This window comes from Chiloscyllium plagiosum, chromosome 12 (genome assembly GCF_004010195.1).
Source record: "Chiloscyllium plagiosum isolate BGI_BamShark_2017 chromosome 12, ASM401019v2, whole genome shotgun sequence".
NCBI classification, from domain to species: domain Eukaryota; kingdom Metazoa; phylum Chordata; class Chondrichthyes; order Orectolobiformes; family Hemiscylliidae; genus Chiloscyllium; species Chiloscyllium plagiosum.
The window spans coordinates 78,071,160-78,091,908 of NC_057721.1; the positions used below are offsets into that span (position 1 = coordinate 78,071,160).

At 41.4% G+C, this 20,749-nt stretch overlaps 1 long non-coding RNA gene across 2 annotated transcripts in view; it reads right to left on the reverse strand.

Annotated features, from left to right (window-relative positions):
- LOC122555422 overlaps positions 1–20,692 on the reverse strand; it is a 324,887-nt gene extending 304,195 nt beyond the window's left edge. For both annotated transcript variants that reach the window (XR_006313270.1, XR_006313266.1), the window contains exon 1: positions 20,287–20,692. This is a non-coding gene — a long non-coding RNA (uncharacterized LOC122555422). The remainder of the gene's footprint in view (positions 1–20,286) is intronic.
- Positions 20,693–20,749: the final 57 nt, after the last annotated feature.

Below are 20,749 nucleotides of genomic sequence, written 5' to 3' on the forward strand. Positions count from 1 at the left end.
GGACACACCTTCCTCATTCCTGAAGAAGGGCTTATGCCCGAAACGTCGATTCTCCTGTTCCTTGGATGCTGCCTGACCTGCTGTGCTTTTCCAGCAACACTTTTTCAGCTCTGATCTCCAGCATCTGTAGTCCTCACTTTCTCCTAAATGGTTTTGAGAACCCATGTTCAAATCCTGCCATGGCAGATGGTGGAATTCAAACATAATAAATGTCCAGAATTAAGAGTCAAACGATGACCATTAATCCATTGTTGATTGTCAGAAAAGCCCATCTGGTTCACTAATGTCCTTTAGGGAATTACACTGCTGTCCTTACCTGGTCTGGCCTATATGACTCCAGACCCACAGCAAGGTGGTTGCCTCTTAAACTACCATCTGGGCAATAAATGCTGGCCCAGCCACACCCCATGAATAAATAAAAATCAACTGCAGCTCAGATTCCCTACAGTAAGGAAACAGGCCCTTCAGCCCAACAAGTCTACACCGACCCTCTGAAGAGAAACCGCCCTCTGACTAATGCACCTAACACTATGGACAATTTAGCATGGCCAATCTACCCAACCTACACACCTTTGGAGTGTGGGAGGAAACCTACACAGACATGGGGAGAAAGTGCACACTGCACACAGACAGTTGCCCGAGGTTGGAACCAAACCTAGGAGCCTGATGCTGTGAGGCTGCAGTGCTAACCACTGTGCCACCATGCCACCCTTGCTCAGCTGTAGTCAATGTTGTGATGTTACAGACATCAGAGAGGAGTGTTACCTGGGAGACAACAATATCTCTCAGTGGAAAGCTCAAGTTGATTGAAAGTCAGGGACATCAAGGTATCACTGAGTCAGGCGGTTTGGGAGACACAGCTTGGCTTGGAATAATCGGTAAGAAGTTTAGGATACAAGTGGGGATGACTGCAAGGAGTGCATGCTGATTGAGTAACCTGACTGTGGTACTATGGTGAAGGGAGTCTTTCACTGGGACTGATAGTGAATGGACGCAGTAATTTAGGGTGGGGGGATACAGTGGCGAGAATATATAGTGCTGTTCACTAGTGTGATTGAGAGTTTCAAAGCTTATGTCACCTATTTGATGGCAGGCTATTGAATTCCTCTGCCGTTGAAGATGTACTTAAAGTGTAAGGGAGAGATGGTTCAACTATACAGGAATGATGTAAAAACAATGACTGCAGATGCTGGAAACCAGATTCTGGATCAGCACTGATCCAGGATATACAGGAATGATGTTCTGCTCATGCAATGTGAGGCTTCAGAGTTTGAATTAAAAATGGAAAATCTCTCAAGTAATTCATCTGTGTTGTGAGCCATGGGTTAATTGGTAAGAGATCAAGCAGATTATAAAACTAAACTGAAGTTCGAAAGAAGGTTCACTGGACCTGAAATGTTCAGTCTGCTTTCTCTCCATAGACACTGCCTGACCTGCTGATTATTCCCAGAATTCCTGCTTTTGTTTCTGATTTCCAGCATCCATAGCTTTTTTCTTAGATTTTGCTTTCTATTGGGTTATTTAGCAATTTCTTATTACCAGATCTACATGGAAAAAAGTGATCATACTACAATTGAATTCAATATCAAGTTGAGACCCACATACTCTAGTCCCAGAAAAGATCTTCAACTTAAACTAAACCAATTATGTAGATATGAGGGAGAGCAGGCTACTATTGATTGGGTAAGAAGACTCAAATCCACAACAATATAATAAACAGTAGGACGCATTTTTAAAAAATTGATTCACAGTGTCACTGGCCAGGCCTGCATTTATTACCTGACCTTAATTGCCCAGTGGGTAGTTAACAGTCAACCACGTCACTGTGGGTCTGGAGTTACAGGCCAGACCAGATAAGGAGGGCAGATTCCCTTCACTAAAGGATATTACTGAATCAGATGGGCTTTTCCTGACAATTGATAACGGTTTCACAGACAACCATGTAATGAAGGAGCAGTGCTCTGAAAGCTAGTGCTTCCAAATAGCACTGTTGGACTATAACCTGGTGCTGTGTGATTTTTAACTTTGTACACCCCAGTCCAACACCAGCATCTCCAAATCATGGTTACATAGAACTCCTAATTCCAGCATCTTTCTATTGAATTCAAATTCCACATCTGATGTGGCAGACTTTGAACTCAGGTCCCCTGAACATTACCTGGGTCTTGGAATTAGTAGTCCAGCGACAATACCACTTGGCCATCACCTCCCCACTAAAGAAATATTTCTAAAATGTGTAAAAATAATACATTCCACCAGCAAGGAAGATCTATCCATGGCTTCCAAGGAGGTTAACGAGAGTACTAGATTGCAAGAAGAAATTTATAAGTTTGCTATACTAGGTAAGTACTTTGGAAATGTTTTAGAAATTGTTAAAACATTCACAAAAAATTGACAAAAAGAGAGAAAAAAAATAATTTTCATGTAAACTAGCCAGGAACATAAAAACAGATGGTAAGAGCTTTTGTAATTGTATAAAAAGGAGAGTAGCTAAAATACAAGTTGGTGAGAGCCAAATGGTGGAATCACTATCATGTGGAATATGGAAATGGCAGAGATATTGTCATTATAACGTCTGCTCAATCTTAACAGCAGAAGATGCAAATTACCTACTACACATTGATGGTAACCAAAGTGTGAATAGGAATGAGGAACTGAAGGTAATTAATAGAAGAGAAAATTTATTGATAAAATTTCAAGGACTAAAATCCCATAAATCACTAGAACCACAGGGCTTATATCCTCCTATTCTAAAGAAAGTAGCGGCACAGAATGGATGTGCTGGTTATGATTTCTAAAATTCCCTGGACTCTCAAATGTTCCCAGTGGATAAGACGGTAGCAAATAAAACTGGAGGAAGAGGAAAATCAGTGAGCTACATGCCAGTTAGCCTGACATCAGCGAATTAGGAAATATTGAAATCTACTGTGAGAGTTTTAGCAATCATTACAAAATCATTGTATCATCAGACAAATTCATATAGCTTTACAAAACGTAAAATCATGTTTGATGAATTTAGAGTTTATTCAGTTTAGTTGATAATGGGGAAATCAGCAGATTTTCTCTCTATTCATTCATGATATCTAGGTGATGCTGGCCAGGCCAGTATTTATTGCCAATTCCTGGAGATTGTCCATGAGAAGATGGCAATGAGCTGCTTTCTATTGTAGTCCTTGGGGCATAGAAATACCACAGTGCTGTCAGAAAGGAGGTTCCAGGATTCTGACCCAGTGACAGCGAAGAAATGGTGATATTGTTCCTTTGTCCTTCTCGGTAGTACAGGCTGTGGATTTGGAAACTTCTGATTGGAGGAGCCTTGGTGAATTAATGCAGTGCATCTTGCAGTACGCAAGTGTCTCCATACTGGTGTCACTGTATATCATTGGTAAATGGAATCAATATTGAAGGTGGTGGAGGATGGGGTTTAAATCAAGCCAGCTGCTTTTACCTGCATGATGTCAAGCTTCTTGGGTGTTGATGGAGCTGCATTCATCCAGGCAAGTGGGGAGGATTCTATCATTCTCCTCACTATACCTTGTAAATGGTAGACAGGCACTGGAAGTTGAGTTGTGTACTGCATAATTCCTAGCCTATGACCTACTCTTATTGTCACAATACTTCAGTTCTGTTAAGTTTCTGTTCAATGGCCACCTGCAGATTGTTGGGAAATTCAGAAATCGTAATGCCATTGAATGGGAAGCTCAATAGTTAGATTCTCGCTAGTTGGGCATAGTCACTGCCTGACATTAGTTTGACATGAAGGTTACTAGTCACTTATCATCCCAAATCTGGGTGGTGTCTAGTTCTTGCTGCACACAGAAGCAGATTGTTTCAGTACCTGAGGAGTTGCAGATGGTGCTGATTATTGTGCAAACATCCCCATTTCTGACCTTATGATGGAGGGAAGGTCATTGAGGAAGTAGCTGGAGATGATTGGTCTTGGGACACTACCTTGAGGATTTATCAGCAATGATGTCCCAGGACTGAGAAGACTAAGGTTAATATAAGGATGGATAGAAGATCGGGTAATGGACTGGAAGTGAAGAAGAGAAATAAAAAGGACATTTGCAAGTTGGCAGTTTATAACTAGTGGAGTGTTGTAAGGGTCAGTGCTGGGGCCTCAGTGATATGCAATTGATATGACTAAGACAAAAATAACAGAGTGAGGTATCCTTTTTTTAAATGACATGAAGTTACATGCAGTTGTCAACTGTGGAGAGGGCATATGAAGGCTGCAAATAGTTATAAATAGATTAAATAAGTGAGCAGAAAGATGACAGATGGAGTATAATGTGGGAAAAAGTGTGGTTATTCACTTCAGAGTAAGAATGTAAAAACAAAATATTTTTAAAAAGACGTCAAGTTTAGAAATGTTGATGTTCAGAGTAACTTGTGTGTACTCGTACAACTAATGCAGGTAACATGCAGGCATATGAAGTAGAATTAGAAAGGCAAATGGTGACCTTTATTGCAAAGGGATTGGAGGAACAGTATAAGGAGGTATTGCCAGAACTATGCATATCTTTGAAAGGTCCATCGTATTAGAGGGCTTAACAATGATGAGAACCTGGGGCGGCACAGTGGTTAGCACTGCTGCCTCACAGCACCAGGGATCCATGTTCAATTCCAACTTCAGGCGACTGTCTATGTGAAGTTTACACATTCTCCTGTGTCTGCATGGTTCCCCTCTGGGTGCTCCAGTTTCCTCCCACAGTCCTAGGATATGCAGGTTAGGTGAATTGGCCATGCTAAATTGTCCATAGTATTCAGGGATGTGTAAGGTTAGGTGTATTAGTCAGGGGTACATGTAAAGTAATAGGGTAGGGGACTGGCTCTGGGTGAGTTACTCTTCGGACGGTTGGTGTAGACTTGTTGGGCCGAAGGACCTGTTTCCACACTGTAGGGATTCTATGATTATGAAGCTGGTGAGAGGGTGAGCTGTAAAGAGGATGCAGAGATGCTTCAGTGTGATTTGGACAAGTTGTGTGGGTGAGCAAATGCATAATAGATTAAGTAAAACATGGGTGAATGTGACGTTATCCACTTTGGTCACAAAAATAGGATAACCAATATGAATGGCAATACATTGGGAAAAGGGGAGGTGCAACAAGACCTGAGTGTCCTTGTACATTAGTCACTGAAAGTAAGCATGCAAGTACAGCCGACAACAAAGAAGGCAAATGGGTTGTTGCTTTAATAGCAAGGGGGATATGAGTACAGGGGTAGGGATGGCCTGCTGAAATTGTATTGGGCTTTGGTGAGACCACACCTTGAGTATTGTGTGCAGTATTGTTCTCCTTATCTGATGAAATATAGTCTTACTATGGACATAGTGCAACAAAGGTTTACCAGACTCCTGGAATAGAAGGAATGATGCATGAAGACAGACTGGATTGGGTAGGGTGGGGCTAAGGGGGGGAAGCGGTCGGGAGCGGGGATTGGATTGTATTCACTATAGAAGAATCTTGTAGAAACCGATAATATTTTAACAGAACTGGATGGGGTAAATGCAGGAAGAATGTTCTCCATGACTGGGGTGTCCAGAACTAGAGGTCACAATCTAAAGATATTGGGGTAAGCCATTTCAAATTGAAATGGGGAGAGGAACAAACGCTGGAGATCACAGTGGGGCAGACAGCATCCATAGAAAGAGAGCAAGCTAACGTATCAAGTCTAGACGATGCTTCATCAGAGCTGAAGTGAAGTGTGGAGGGACAGCATTTATGCATTAGTTTGGGGGATGGGGAGGGAAGTTTTAGGGGGTGGTGGGGTGTAAAGTGCTAGTGAATAAAAATGTCTTCACTCGGAGAGTGGTGAGCCTGTGGAAATCACTACCACAGAAAGCAGGCTTTGCCGAAACACTGAATGTTTTCAAGAAGAAGTAGGCTATAGTCCTTATGGCTAAAGGGATCAAAAGGTATGACGGCAAAGCAGGAATTGGAGACTGAGCTGGATGATCAACCATGGTCATGCTGAATGGTAGGCAGGCTTGAAGGCCAGATGACCAACTCCTATTTCCTTTGTTTCCACAGTCGACAGACTTTTGGTTTTTCAGGGAAGTGATGGGTGGGTGGAGAGTAGAGTTCAAGTCCAACATCAGCCACAATCGTACTGGACAACTTCACAGATTGTACAGCATACCCCTGCTCCCATTTCCATTGTTCCCAGTCCCTCATATAAACCAGCCAAATCTCTCAACGGATAAAATAACAGAAGGTCTGTCAGAGGTGTTGAAAAATAACTCAATCTGATTTAGAACAAATTTATATCTCTAAGGGGCCAGAAGAATACTTGGCAAAATAAAACACAGAGAATTAAGTGTCAAGTTAAACTGAAAGAACCATTTCATAAAAAATGCAATCGACAATACACACTCGGATGTGGGAAATACACAAACAACAAGGCAGCAAATAGATAATAAGAGCTACGAAAAATTAATCTATAAAGAATGTTCCAAGAGACTTGATGTCAACAAAAGAAGATACTTTCCTTCTATTTGGAAGAAGGGTGCAGTCAGGTGTAATATAGGTATTGTTAAAGGTAATGGTTCTGAAGGGGTTAATGTTAATTACATAGGTAGCACCCATTCTACTAATGTCACACCTAACATGCCTGATGGTGGAGACGTGTAACTCCTACTTTCGCATGGAGAGAATGTATCTATACCAGCTCCCTTAGGTTCTAGTAATGATGCTAACCAAATGGAACTGGATTTATTGCTATCATGCAATTTGGCTTCTTGTTATTAAAGAACAGAATCTCTTCTGCAGATAATCTATGACGATGCATCCTCTGCCTAACCATCAGATAAGTCCATAACAATGCAAAGACAATGTAAGATTGCTGGCTGAAACCACCTCAAACAACAATGTGATGTGGGGGAGCCGGTGCTGGACAGAGGTGGACAACGTTAAAAATCACACACCATCAGGTTCTACTGCTTCCAAATAAACCTGTTGCACTATAACCTGGTGTGACTTTTAACCTTATTCAATGTCACATGCTGGCAGAGGTACCAGGAGTGGTCATCTGCAGAGGTTCTGCAATGTAGCCCTCCTGAACACTGGCAATAAAATGAAAAGATGCGTGGGAGTTTAAAACACATCCACTTAGTTTGCCTTTATAATTGGCAATTAAGACACTCACATTTATGGAGATCATTTTTCAAGGCTTCATCAGACAACTTATAAGCTGACATTTACGCTGTTACAAAAATGATTGAATGATGGATATATTGTGTCAGTATTTACAGTAATAGAGGAGGTCAATATGATAAAACTCCAAGGAAACAATTATTAAACAAGGAACAGAGGCTCACTTGGATTATATTAAGCTAAAGAACAAAGTAATGACACTAAATAGTTACCCATCTCCAGGTCCAGATGGTTTCTATCCTATGGATTAATAGAGGTAGGTAAGCATATTCGAGATACTTTAATAATCTTACAAATTTCTTTCAAATTGGAACAGTCCTTTTAGATTGGAAAGTTCTGCACATTACTCTGCTATCTAAACGAGAAGAGAATCAGGGAATTATAAACCAGTAAGCTGAACATCTGTTGTCTAGAAACTCAGTCTGATTAAAATAGTTTGAGAGGAAGGGCAGGTAATCTAATTGGCAGGACTTGACTAACAGTGTTCAGTAAGGATCTGTGATGGGGGTTGCATCCATTTAGCCACTTAAACGATGGGATCACAATCCACATATCTTCATAAAAATGTACACATTAGGAGAAAGAGCAAGCCATTCAGTCCCTGCAAACTTCACTCCATTTAGTAAGATCATTGCTGATTTGACCTCAAATCCATATTTCCATCTAGCACTCATCCACTCTCACCATCCCCATCCCTCCTCCTCCTCACCCTTGGTTAACTTTCATTTTCCTTACCTAACAAGAATCTGTCTACCTCGGTCTTAAAAATATTCTTCCATCGTCTTTTCAGTGAGAGTTCCAAGAAGACTCATGACCCGCTGGAGAAAATGTTTTGTGGAATCTCTATTTTTCATGTGCAACACCTCATTTTAAGCAATGATTCCTAATTCTAGATTCCTTTATAAGAGGAAATCTCCTCCTCCACAGCCACCCTGACAAGTACCCTCGGAAATTTAGATGTTTCAGTCAAGTTGCTTCTTACTGTAGGCTACAGCAGATACAAACCTAGCCTGTCCAACCTTACACAACAAGGCAACCCTACCCATTCATTTATATCTAAATTTACTAATGAAACAAAAGGCAGCATTCAGATGTAGATAAACATTAGGTCAGAGATTCCCTCTTCTTGAAGATGACAAATGCCTGGCATTTGCAATGTCACAAGCGTTACTTAACACTTATCAGGCTGAGACAGAATGCTGTTCAGCTCTTGCAAAATGTACACTTAGACTCATATAGTACAGAACAGGCCCGTTGGCCCATCAGGTGTTAAATCTATAGTAGTCCCTCACTTACTGCATCACCTTAACAAAAGGTATGACAACAAAAGAGGTTCTTCATAATTAATATGTGGAGCTAGGCTCTAAATTAAGAAACAGGACCTCAAAAGATAATAGTCTCTAGAATTTTGGCCTAACTGTCTGAAAATTGGCATTGGTCAAAGAAGATTAGGGAGATTAATACATGGCTGAAAAAACCACTGTGGGACAAATTGGTTCCATTTCATGGGGCTCGGGCAGCAGTACTTGGCAAAATAGCATCCGAACCAACAAGACAGCCTCCAGCTGAGCTATACTGGATCAATGTTCTCATGAGCTGTATAGCTTGGGAAGTAGAGGGTGTTTAAAATGAATAGTGGGAGCTAGCAATTAAATTTGGAAAGATCATAGAGAAACAGGAACAGACAGAAGTATGGAGAAATGGTAAACAGCCTCCAAAAGGAAGGGATACAAAGTCCAAACCTGATAGTGAATCTGTAGATAAGGCTAGCCTTTACAAAAATAATGAAAGAATCAAACTAAATCCTGGATATCTAAATGCACGTGTACTCATGTGAGGTAGGAACTGGAATAGGCCGCTTGACCCTTAAGTCTGTTGAACCATTCGATAAGATCATGCCTGATCAGATTACTCCACCTTCCCACTTATTCCAGAGAAACATGGAGTAATCAGATCAGCCACCATCTTAGTGAATGACGGAGCAGGCTGAAAGGGTCGAGTGGCCTATTGCAGCTCATAGTTCATATGCTCATCAGATTCTTCTTGTTGGCATTTTAGAGAAATATTAAATGGTATCAGGAGGGATGAATGAGAAAGAAGAAATGCAAATGTCTTAAAAGTTTCATGGACAATATTCTCATCCTATTTGTCAATTAAAACTTAATTGTATTTGATAATGCTTAACCAAGCCTGCTAGAAGATATAAGTGAAAAGTGTGATAAATCTGAAAAGCACTGGTGAAAACTACCATGACAAAATAAACTTTTCATTTGCAGTTACCATTAACAAGGTACTGATGTAAAGATAAAGGTTCTAATGTTCAAAGATTGTCATTCTACCTGTGGTAGACATGGTGACTATATTTGGACTTACTACAATTATCTGACTGAATTAGAGGGAATTTGCTGATGATGAGTTTAGAGACATATGTAAGAACATCATGAATCAGAAATGGGGATGTTGCTGATGACTGAAAGATGTGCACCACCATTTGTGATTCCTCTGATACTGAAGTAAACCCTGTCCATGTGCAACAAGGCCTGGACAATATCTAAGCTTGGACTGATAAGGTGCATTCACACCACACAAGTGCCAGGCAATGAACATCTCCACCAAGGCAGAATCGAAGCTTCACCCCTTGATACTTAATTGTACCACAACAGCTGAATCCCCACTACCAACATCCCAGGAGTTACCACTGAACAGAATGAGCTGCACTAACTGGATAACTGTTGTGGCAATAAGAGCACATTGGAAGCCAGGTATTCTTCATTGTGTAACTCACCTCTTGCTTTGTCTGTTCTTGACCATTATCTCCAAACGGCGTAGTCACAAGTATGATGGAATACTCCCCACTTCCCTGGGTGGGTGCAGTGCCATCAACACTCTAGAAGCTTGACACCATCCAGGTCAAAGCAGCCTGCTTAACTGGCACCTCATCCACAAATGTCCTCCACTAATGACAGAGTGCTCCCAGTGTGTAGCAACTACAAGATACACTGCAATAACTTGGCCAGGGTCCTCCAACAGCACTTTCAAAACTCACATCTCTAGCATATTGGACAAAGACAGATGGGAACACCATCCATCCAAGTTCCCATTCACCATTCTGACTTGGAAGCCAAACTCCTGCAACAATTTTTCTAAAAGCATTGTGGGCATAAATACATGACATGGACTGTAGCAATTTAATGAGGCAGCTCACTGTCCCTTTCCCCAGAGTAATTAGGGAGAGGCAATAAACATGGGCTGAGTCAGCGACTACTACATCCCATGAACCAATATTTAAAAATAATACATCCATATTGAAAAAAAGTCATTGTACATGAGACTTGTCAGGTTAAATTGAGGGTAGTTGCTTGTGATTTTGAAGACAATGAGAGGGTTAACTGTCCCACAGCTGGAAAAGTAATCTTAAAAATCTTTTCAAGTTCTTTGGCCAAATATTCATAGGAGTGAGATCAATTGACATAAAAGCTATATTTTTGCATTTTACACACAGAGTGTCTCTGAAACCATCCAAAGAACACAGACACTGTCTGTTCTTGAATTATTGGGAATGCTAGATCTACTGCATAAGTGGAATTTCTGCTGAAGTCTCTGAAGCATTTGTACCTGATAATGTGTTACCATGGAAACTGTGACAGCAGTAATCAACAAAAGTCAAAATTGTTGGAGAAACTCAGCAGGTCTGGCAGTATCTGTGGGAAGAAAGCAGAGTTAACATTTTGAGTCCAGTAACTGTTCATCAGAACAGTCACCAGACTCATACACGTACCAGCATATTCAAGTACTTTTTCCCAACTGTTATTAGATTTCTGAATGGACCTCTCAAATTTTAAATTTAATGTTGATTTCGCTTTCTGCACACATTCTCTGCAGCCATATCATTGTATTCCTTGCTCTGTTCTATTATCCTAATACACTTTGTATGGAATGATCTGCCTGTACTGCACTCAAAACAAAACTTTTCACTGTACCTAGGTATATGTGACAATAATAAATCAAATCAAACCCGAAATATTAAATGTGCTTTCTCTCCATACCAGACCTGCAGAGTTTCTCCAGCAATTTCTGTTTTTGTTTCTGATCTCAAGTATCCACAGTTCTTTGTGTTTAGAAAGAGAGAAATTGGGAAGCATCCTCCAGCCCTTCTCCTGAATGGACACAAAGTCACAGAATCCATGAGGTTCTTGGCAACAACTTTTGTTCAGATGGATATGAGCCCACATCCCACGTTAAAGATTGAGCTCAAAACAACAGAGGGAACATTGCACTGTCAAAGATGCAGTTTAAGGAAGGGACACATCACCATCATATTGCCTGACCTCTGAGGTGGATGTAGAAGTTCCTAGATATTTGCTTGAATGTCCAAACATATAAATGGTTGTGAACTCAATACACATAAGCTAGAAGACCCAACATGTGGAGTGTGGGAACTGACCAGACCATGAGAACAGCAGAAACCTCCTGTTCCCTGGGATCCTCCATTAAGATAGTTTCATTGTATTGACCTTGAAAGTTACCCTGGAAATGTTAGACCGAAAAATCCTTGTTCATCTCCTGGGTAACAATGCAATGGGCTTTCCAATGACTCTCACTGACAAAACACCAACCAACTCCTTCCTCAAGCCCATTCTCCTGACCACCCGCTCCTCCCCCCCCCCCACCGACTAACTAATCCCACTAACCAGACCCAACCTCTCCACAACATAACCACAGCAACTCTGGTATCCTTGACTAGCCCCTGACTCAACCCAACTCCCAAGCTGATCTGACCATCTTGCCCTTGACCAGCATCGCCCCATACTCATCTCATCCACCTATCTTGACCCATCCATTTGACCTATCTGCTGCTCTTCCACCTCACCCACCTCCATGCTCACCTTCTCTCCCTGACTTGTCAAAGAAGCTTTATGGCATTTGGACTCTTGACTTACTGGGAAATGGCAAATAATGCTGTGAGAAGGGAACACAGCTTCTCCACAGTTTCACTAATCTCTCCAAGCAATCCTGCATTAAGCCACTTCTGAAGGATCTTCCATTAGGAGATCACTCAGAAAAACTGCAGGAAAGCAAGTTTGCAATATTTTGTGTCTGATCAAGATCAGAATGGGATTTTCCAATCTTGATAAGATCTCACACCAATAATGATTTTAAAGAAAGAGTGGCAATTTCTCTCCTGGCCAGTATTTAATACTAAGGGAGCAATGATGACCTACCGGTATTATTGCTAGATTATTAGTCCAGAGATCGAGGTAATGTTCTGAAGACTTGGGTCCAAATCCTGCTATGGCAGATGTGGAATTTGAATTCATTTTTAAAATCTGGAACTAAATGTCTAATGATATTGTTGATTGGCAGAAAAAAGCCACGTTCACTAATGACTTTTAGGAACTGACCTTCTAAAGAAAAGTTCTGAAGGGTCACCTGACTTGAAAGGTCAACTCTATTTCTCTCTCCATAGGTACTGCCAGACCTGCTGAGTTTATTCAAATATTTATGTTTGTTAGAGAAAAAAAAAACTACATGCCTTTACCTGGTCTAGCCTCCAGATCCACAGCAATGGGCCGAATGGCCTAATTTCTGCTCCTATATCTTATGGTCTTATGGACACCTAATGCCTATAGGCAATTAATACTCATCTAGCCAGTTTTGCCCACATCCCGTGAATGAGTAAACAAATCTCAACAAACCTCATGATAAATAAAATTATGTGCTTTCAATTAACCTGTAATTATACACAACTAACAATTACACTAATCAACAAGCCCAACCCACTCACACAAATATTATGTAATCCACTAACAAGTGGGAACTGATATCTCAAATTAATATCTATGAAAACAGCATGACTAATTTCACCCATGGACTGTGTTGTCCACTTTTCAGTATTTGCATGGAAGGTACGTGCGAACAAAAATATAACTATTTTAAATTGAGTTCCAATTTTAGATATTCCACCACCTCAAATTTTCCTTCGTCAGTCCAATGCAAATATAAGAACAACAGTGGGGCATTCAATATTGGCTGACCTGTGTTGAAATTCATTTTCCCACCTTCACTCCTTAACCTTTAATATTCCTCATTGAGGGAAGGACGCTACGGTTAATCTCACTGGTAATGGTAAAGAAATGGCAGAAATAAGATAAATAGGATAATTTGTATGGTGGACAGAGTGGTGTAGTGATATTGTTGCTGGACTCGTAATCCAGAGGCACTGTAATGTCCTGGTAACCTTGATTTGAATCCTGTCACTGCAGGAATTCATTAAAAGTCAAATCATGACCATTGTTGAATGGAATAAAAATTCTATAATTCACAAGGGGGCATACTTTTAAATACAGGAAGATTTAGAGGGATTTGAGCTAAAGCTTTCACCCAGATGGTGATGCCTGGTAGGATAGTTGAGGCAAGAAAACTCGCAGTTTTTAAAATATACTTGGATGGGTACCTGAAATGTCATAACATTCAAGGCTATAGTCCTAGTGCATGAAGGTGGGGCTCGTGCAGGTAACAGTATATTTTTGGTGGTAAAACTTTGATAAGCTGAGATAGGTATTTAGCAGGGAGACAAGGAAGGCAGATATGACTTTAGAAGTCATCACAAAGGCTATAAAAGCATTTACGATAGAAATAGGGGAGGTAATTGAAAACTGATAAATTAATCAAACTTGGAAAGAACATGACCTTGATTTTGAATTGATTACATATGTGCATCTTATAAGAAGCAAGAGTACATATGTTACAGAGTCAAGGTAATGTAGAATCAAGCTTCATCAGAAAACTGGGGAGTTGGCTAACAGTTCAAAAATGATACAGGGTTGAACAAGTAGGATAGTGTGCCAATAGCTGCAGTACCTGCCAATTTGAGATAATGTATGAGATGCATAATGTCATGTACATATGATAGAGACGACATATATTCATACACAATGCCCTGTTCTCTGTAAACTAAGGGAATAATGTTCTTTTTGGTGTTACCCAGAAGCCTGGGAGACTGTATTGCCTCATTCTTTCTCCAATGACCATACCACACCAAGTACAGTCAACTTTCCCAGCAATTAACACCCTTATTTCTTGACAGTATAAATTGTGTGGTCACTTGAATTTTGGCATTCTTGCATTTGTCCTGATGAAGACAAGACAAAAAGCTTTAGAAACATGTCTCTCTTTTTGTCAACAATTCAATGAAGCAAAAGCAAATTTGAAATCTTGTTTATTAAATTCCAGAAAGATCCTTGAATACTGTTTTCCAGTCTTTGATCTGACTCCAGACTCAAGCCCACAAATTTGTTACAATCTCATGGAAGGGAGGGCGGGCATCATCCACAAGATCCGAATTCACTTAATTACCTCATTAATTAAGGATAAAAGCAAATTACTGTGGATGCTGGAATCTGAAACCAAAAGAGAAAATGCTGGAAAATCTCAGCAGGTCTGGCAGCATCTGTAAGGAGAGAAAAGAGCTAACGTTTTGAGTCTAACTGACCCTTTGTCAATACTGCCAGACCTGCTGAGATTTTCCAGCATTTTCTCTTATGGTTTCATCTAATTACCCCAACTGAAGAAATTACCAAAAATATTTAATGTTTGTAATGTTTACTTTGCCATGAATCAGAACTAACATGAACTAACCATGAATAATGCTGCAAATAAAAAGGTAAATAACATGTCAAATACTCAATACAATGAAGATATGTCTTACACAACTAAAAGTGTGTTTTATTACCCACACAAATGAGGCACTACATAGCCACACAATTCTTAGATAAATAAATAAATATCAAGGGTAGATCTGGGGACCCATCCCAAAACAACTTTAATCTTTTGAGTTACAATAAGCAAAGTGTACTTCTCTGTTCCCTTCTCCCTTGGGTCACAATAATTCTGATGGTGCCACTTTCAAAAGTTTACTTTATTCCAAGTAAATAATAGTACCTCAATTTGTTTGTCTCTGAGAAAGCATCCAGCCTTTTCGCATCTCCAAATTCAGTTTTATTGGCCTTTTTCGCCAGCTCACAAGAAATTTATATTCCTCTTGCAGCCTCTACATTTTCTCTTTATGTCCATGTCTCTGCCATGAATATACTCAAGCTTGTCTGCTTGTAACTCTGCTTTCTGTCTTTATAACAGTGATCGCCTTGCCAGTTACACAGCTTTGCTATGTAAACTTCTTCCCTGATGGTATTGTTTCCTGACCAAGGGTTGCCAAGTAACATTGAACAGCACTTCATATGAATCAAGAAAATTCCAATTAATCACTTTATAGCTGATACAAATGCTTAAACTCCTTTTGAAACCTGCTTACAAACCATTCCAGATTTCATAGACATTTTGAAGAAATTACAAATCTTCCCTACTGTAATTAATCCAGCTAAAAGAGCATGATTAAAGCAAAAACAAGTAACACCTGGGTGAATACATGAATAGGAAGGGAATAGAGGGATACGGATCCTGTAAGTGAAGACAGTTTTAGTATGGAAGGACAGAATGTGTCGGTGCAGGCTTAACAGGCCAAACAGTCTGTTCCTGTGCTGCATTCATCTTTGTTCTATCCCCTTCAGTCTGTTCTGCCATTCAATGAATAATCTGTGGCCTAACTCTGTACATCTGACTTTGGTGCATCCCATAATATTTGCTTACTTGGCTTAACAGATTTAAAATTAACAGTTGATCCAGTATCCACTGCCATTTGTTAAAGAGAGTTCCAAATCTCTACACACTCTATGCACATAGAAGTGCTTCCTAACATCTCAATTTATGTCTGGCCTTAATTTTTAGATTACGCCCCCCTAACTGGCACTATATCAGTGCAAAAATCAAAGTAGTGCAGATGTTGGACATCTGAAATGCAAACAAAATGCTAGAGAAATGTAACAGGTCTTTCAACATCTGTGGAAAGAGAATCCAATTTGAAGAGTCATACTGGAAGCAAAATCTCAACTTTATTTCTCTATCTAATATATGAATGCAACTTTTGTTCTTTCTTCCAATGATGTGTTTGTTTGAGAGAATGTTTGGGAGCTGAAATGCAGTTAATAGGCAATTTAGGTGGAGAGTGTCACATATTTTTGATCAGCGGGAGGCAACGTTGAACATGTTGAACAACATCATATATTTATATGGCACATTTAACACAGTGCAATGCCCCCAAGCATTTCCCAGGAGTGGTAACAAACAAAAATTCTTATCCAAAACATAAGACAGGGAGATTCACCTGGATGTTGCCTGGGAAGGAACATTTTAGGTGTGAAGAGAGTCTGAATAAGCGTGGATTGTTTTCTTTGGAGCAGATAGGGTTGAGTGGAGACCTGATTGAGGTGTATAAGATTATGAGGGGCATGGACCAGATGGATAGGAAATAGAACATAGAACATAGAACATAGAACATAGAACATAGAAGAATACAGCGCAGTACAGGCCCTTTGGCCCTCGATGTTGCGCCGATCCAAGCCCACCTAACCTACACTAGCCCACTATCCTCCATATGCCTATCCAATGCACGTTTAAATGCCCATAATGAAGGAGAGTCCACCACTGCTACTGGCAGGGCATTCCATGAACTCACGACTCGCTGAGTAAAGAATCTACCCCTAACATCTGTTCACCATATTTCCCACACTACCATGACTTCACCTTATTCACTATTGCTTTGGAATTTCCTGGGATCATGAAAGGTTTTACATAAATGCAATTTTTTTTTTATTGGGCACAATACAGCATGCATGTGTTAGCAATGGACTCATCTCACCTCCACAGCCAGGGTGTTTCGGCAGCATCATTCCAAGCCTGTAAATCACAAGATATCAATGTTTATTCTCAGTCAGGTTTGAACTTGAAGGAGAAAATCTGTTAGTTTATGGAGTCTTGACAACTTGGAAAGTTTATGGCTTCCAGACCAAAATGTAGATATTTTAAGCCAGTGTGATTAGATTAGATTCCCTACAGTGTGGAAACAGGCCCTTCAGCCCAACAAGTCCACACCAAATTTTCCAACCCACCCAGACCCATTCCCCTACTCCCTACGAATGCATCTATCACTATGGGCAATTTAGCATGGCCATTCACCTGACCTTTGGACTGTGGGAGGAAACCCATGCAGACACAGGGAGAATGTGCAAACTCCACACAGACGGTCACCTGAAGCTGGAATCGAACCCGGGTCCCTGGCGCTGCGAGGCAGCAGTGGTAATCACTGAGCCACCGTGCCATAATAATAGCTCAATCCAATGTCGATTTTATTTTGGTGACTGAGAATCCTTCGATCACAGTGGTTTACAGTTTGATTGGCTGCTTATGAAACCGAGGAGAAAGTGAGGGCTGCAGATGCTGGAGATCAGAGCTGAAAATGTATTGCTGGAAAAGCGATAATGTTAGTGTTGTCCCAGTCGAATTCATGTTGCTTGTCGTCTGCGTGTGACTCATCCACAAACTCCATCAACAAACACATAGACCTGGACCCAATATACCGGCCACTACAGCGGACAGCTGAAACTGACAACCGGAAGCGGCAGGGACAGACCACTATAAATGCCGGAGGAAACACCACAGAAGCGCTTCACAGGAGGCTCCCAAGCACTGAAGATGTCACCTAGACAGGGGGCGAAACGTTTGCAACAAAAACTTCCAGCTCGGCGAACAGAACCACAGCAACGAGCACCCGAGCTACAAATCTTCTCACAAACTTTGAAGAAATATCACAGCCTTTAAAAAGTACTTGGATGGGCAATTGAAGTATCATAGCATTCAAGGCTCTACAGTCCTAGTGTAGGGAAGTGGGACTAATGTCAGCAGTTGTGCATTTTTGGTACAGGCTCAATGGGCTGAAGGGCATGTGTGATTCTATAATTAGAAGGGGTGACTAAAAGCTGCGTCAGAGTATTGGCGCTTTCAGGAATATCTTAAAGGGGGAGAGAGAGGCAGAGAGGTTTTGGTGTGGGAAGTGGGGGGGAAGAGTTCCAGAGGTTAGGACCCAAGTAGTTGAAAACATTGCCGTGCATGATGGAATGATGGAAATGGAGGATCTGCAAAAGACCAGCTTTGGAGGAAGGCGGAGATCGGAGGGGTGTTGGGGGGGGTGGTGACACAGGCAGGAACTGGGGAACTTGCAGAGATAGGGAAGCGGTAGGAGGACTGAGGCATTAGAAGGATTTCAAAACAAAGGCGAGATGATTAAAAATTAAATGACACTTCACCATTTGTTTTTGAAGGTTGGGAGTGTGTGGCCGATAACTATCTGAACAGAAAGCATTCTGATTATTATTGTGTTGGGATTTTTCTCCCTCTATCAAAATGCACACTGAAGAAGAATGATACAGCAGCTCCTCAGGTCAACCCAGATGCATACAAAATGATGAGCAATAAAACAAAACCAATGTGGTGTGTGTGTGTGTGTGTGGGGAGGTGGGGGGGTAGCGTGTGTCTGTGTGTGTGTGTGTGGGGGGGGAAGGAGGGTGAAAATCAACAGGAAAGGACCTCTCAATTATCCAGTAACCTTTACCAGAGTACAAGTGTCTCGGAAATCTTAATTTATGGAGGCAGGAGCAGGGTGTACATTTTGTTATGGCACACGTGACTGTTGCAGCTGTAAGGTCTTAGAGGGAGCCTGTGGGTGAATAATGTGTTAGGTTCTGACACTGAGCCAAGAGTCCTCGATAGGCGAGTGGGAGGGAGACAAGCCCATCGTTTCCCACCACCCCCACCCTTTCCTTTCTCCTTGCCCACAGTCCCCCACCCCTTCCCAGGAAGGCCCCCCCCCCTCCACTCCAGTGTGTACTTGATGCATTATGCACAATTCAGATTCCAAGATTTATAGCAAGGGGAGCTAATCAGAACAGCCATGCCAGGTGAATACTGATGTGTAGCTGATAAACTGCTCGCAGATCCCACAGTAATGTGGTACTGTAACTGGATACCAGCCATGCGTCAATCTACCTGTCATAGCCCTGCACTTCCACCTATCTCTCACCTTCTCTCCATCTGTCTCCATCTCTCCCAGTGACCCTCTCTCTGGTCTCTCCCCTCTGTCTTTTACCATCTCTCTCTCTCTCTCCCTCCCCTCAGTCTCTCTTACACACGTACACATTCTTGACTGATCCAGTAAAGCAGATGCAAATCAGTGCAAATTGTGTAAAGGGGAAGATTGACCTCAATTCTATTTGTTAATAAATCAACATTCCTGAAGCCATTTACATCATTCCCCCTGCAAAGAAAGGCTGAGATGTCTTCTATATTTGCAATATTATGTTTTTTTTTACATGAAAGCCAGTGACAATTCAATTGCCCCTGGTTCCCTCTATAATAGGAGCAAGTGGATTATTTACTGTTTGTTTCACCAGATAGGGTGAAATTTGTTGGTTGTTGGCACACCAACCAATTAGTATTTAAAATCAGAATATAACCTGTATTAAATTCAATGTTTACAAGATACCGAATTCAGTCTGGTTTTCGCACCAATTAATTAGAGTCCAACACACAATTCAGATCAAGGTTCTGTGGTGCCTGCTAGGTACATCAAGCTTCTAAGTGCTGCATTCATCGGCACTGGAGATATAATTGCTGCTTCTCTGATCTTTCTCAAAAACAGGGATACTCTGAGGATGAAAGAGGGAAGGAAGGAGGGAGGGAGAGGTGGAGCAGAAACACAGGAAAATGGGGCTAAGGGAAAGGGAGGAGCCCAGAAAATAGTGAAAGTGAGCCACAGGGGAGCAGGGAAAAAATAAAAAAAGGAAGCAAAGGGCAAAACGATAGAGGTAGAGGCACAGCAGGAAAAGGTGAAGAAGGAGAAAGTGGGAGTTAAAGACGGCGAGGAAAAGGAAGATAAGTGTGAAAGGGTCAAAGAGGGAAAGAAGCCGAGATGTTGATAGTTATGGCAGAGTTAGTTGGATGTATCACTAATGATTTAGAAAGTTGTCCGCCAATATGACGAAACGTTCTGCAATGTCGTTAGTACACCCTCACCTTCCCTGGCCCAATACACCCTCCGCAACCCGAAATAAGAGCGCTAACTGCACCACAGCCGTAATGAATCACTCCATACATACAGTGTCATTAATGAGAAGCTCTAACGGCTTGGAAAGCAATATGTTAAACAAAGCTCATTAACGTATGATGCAAATGGGTTCCTCACCAATGATGTGACAGATTGGCTGAGACAGGGATTGGCAACTCTCCCTCCTGAAGCCTTTCAACTTTGGCAGCGACCGAGAACCAGATTTGGTTCTCTCTTGGTTTCTTTCGTGTGCTGCTGTTTTCACGGGCAATCTTCTGAGACCTAGCTATGTCTCGACAGTACTGGGCTCCCCGAGATAGAGACAGAAAGCTCGACATAGGCAACAATAGGGGGAAGTAGACACAGAAAGACAGAGAGGGAGCAACAGATAGACTTCTGTGTAGCAATAGAGACAAAGAAATCGAGAGAGAATACGGAGTGAAGCAGACAACAGAGATAGAGAACAGCAAAGGCGGGAGTGAGAGATAGGACTACCCTCCCTTCCCACAACCTCTCATTCCACTCTGAAAAGCTACTGCTGTTGAAATGCCAGCCCTTGGCAGCCAGCCCAGATTGCGTTCCTTTCCAGGGGGTGATTCTT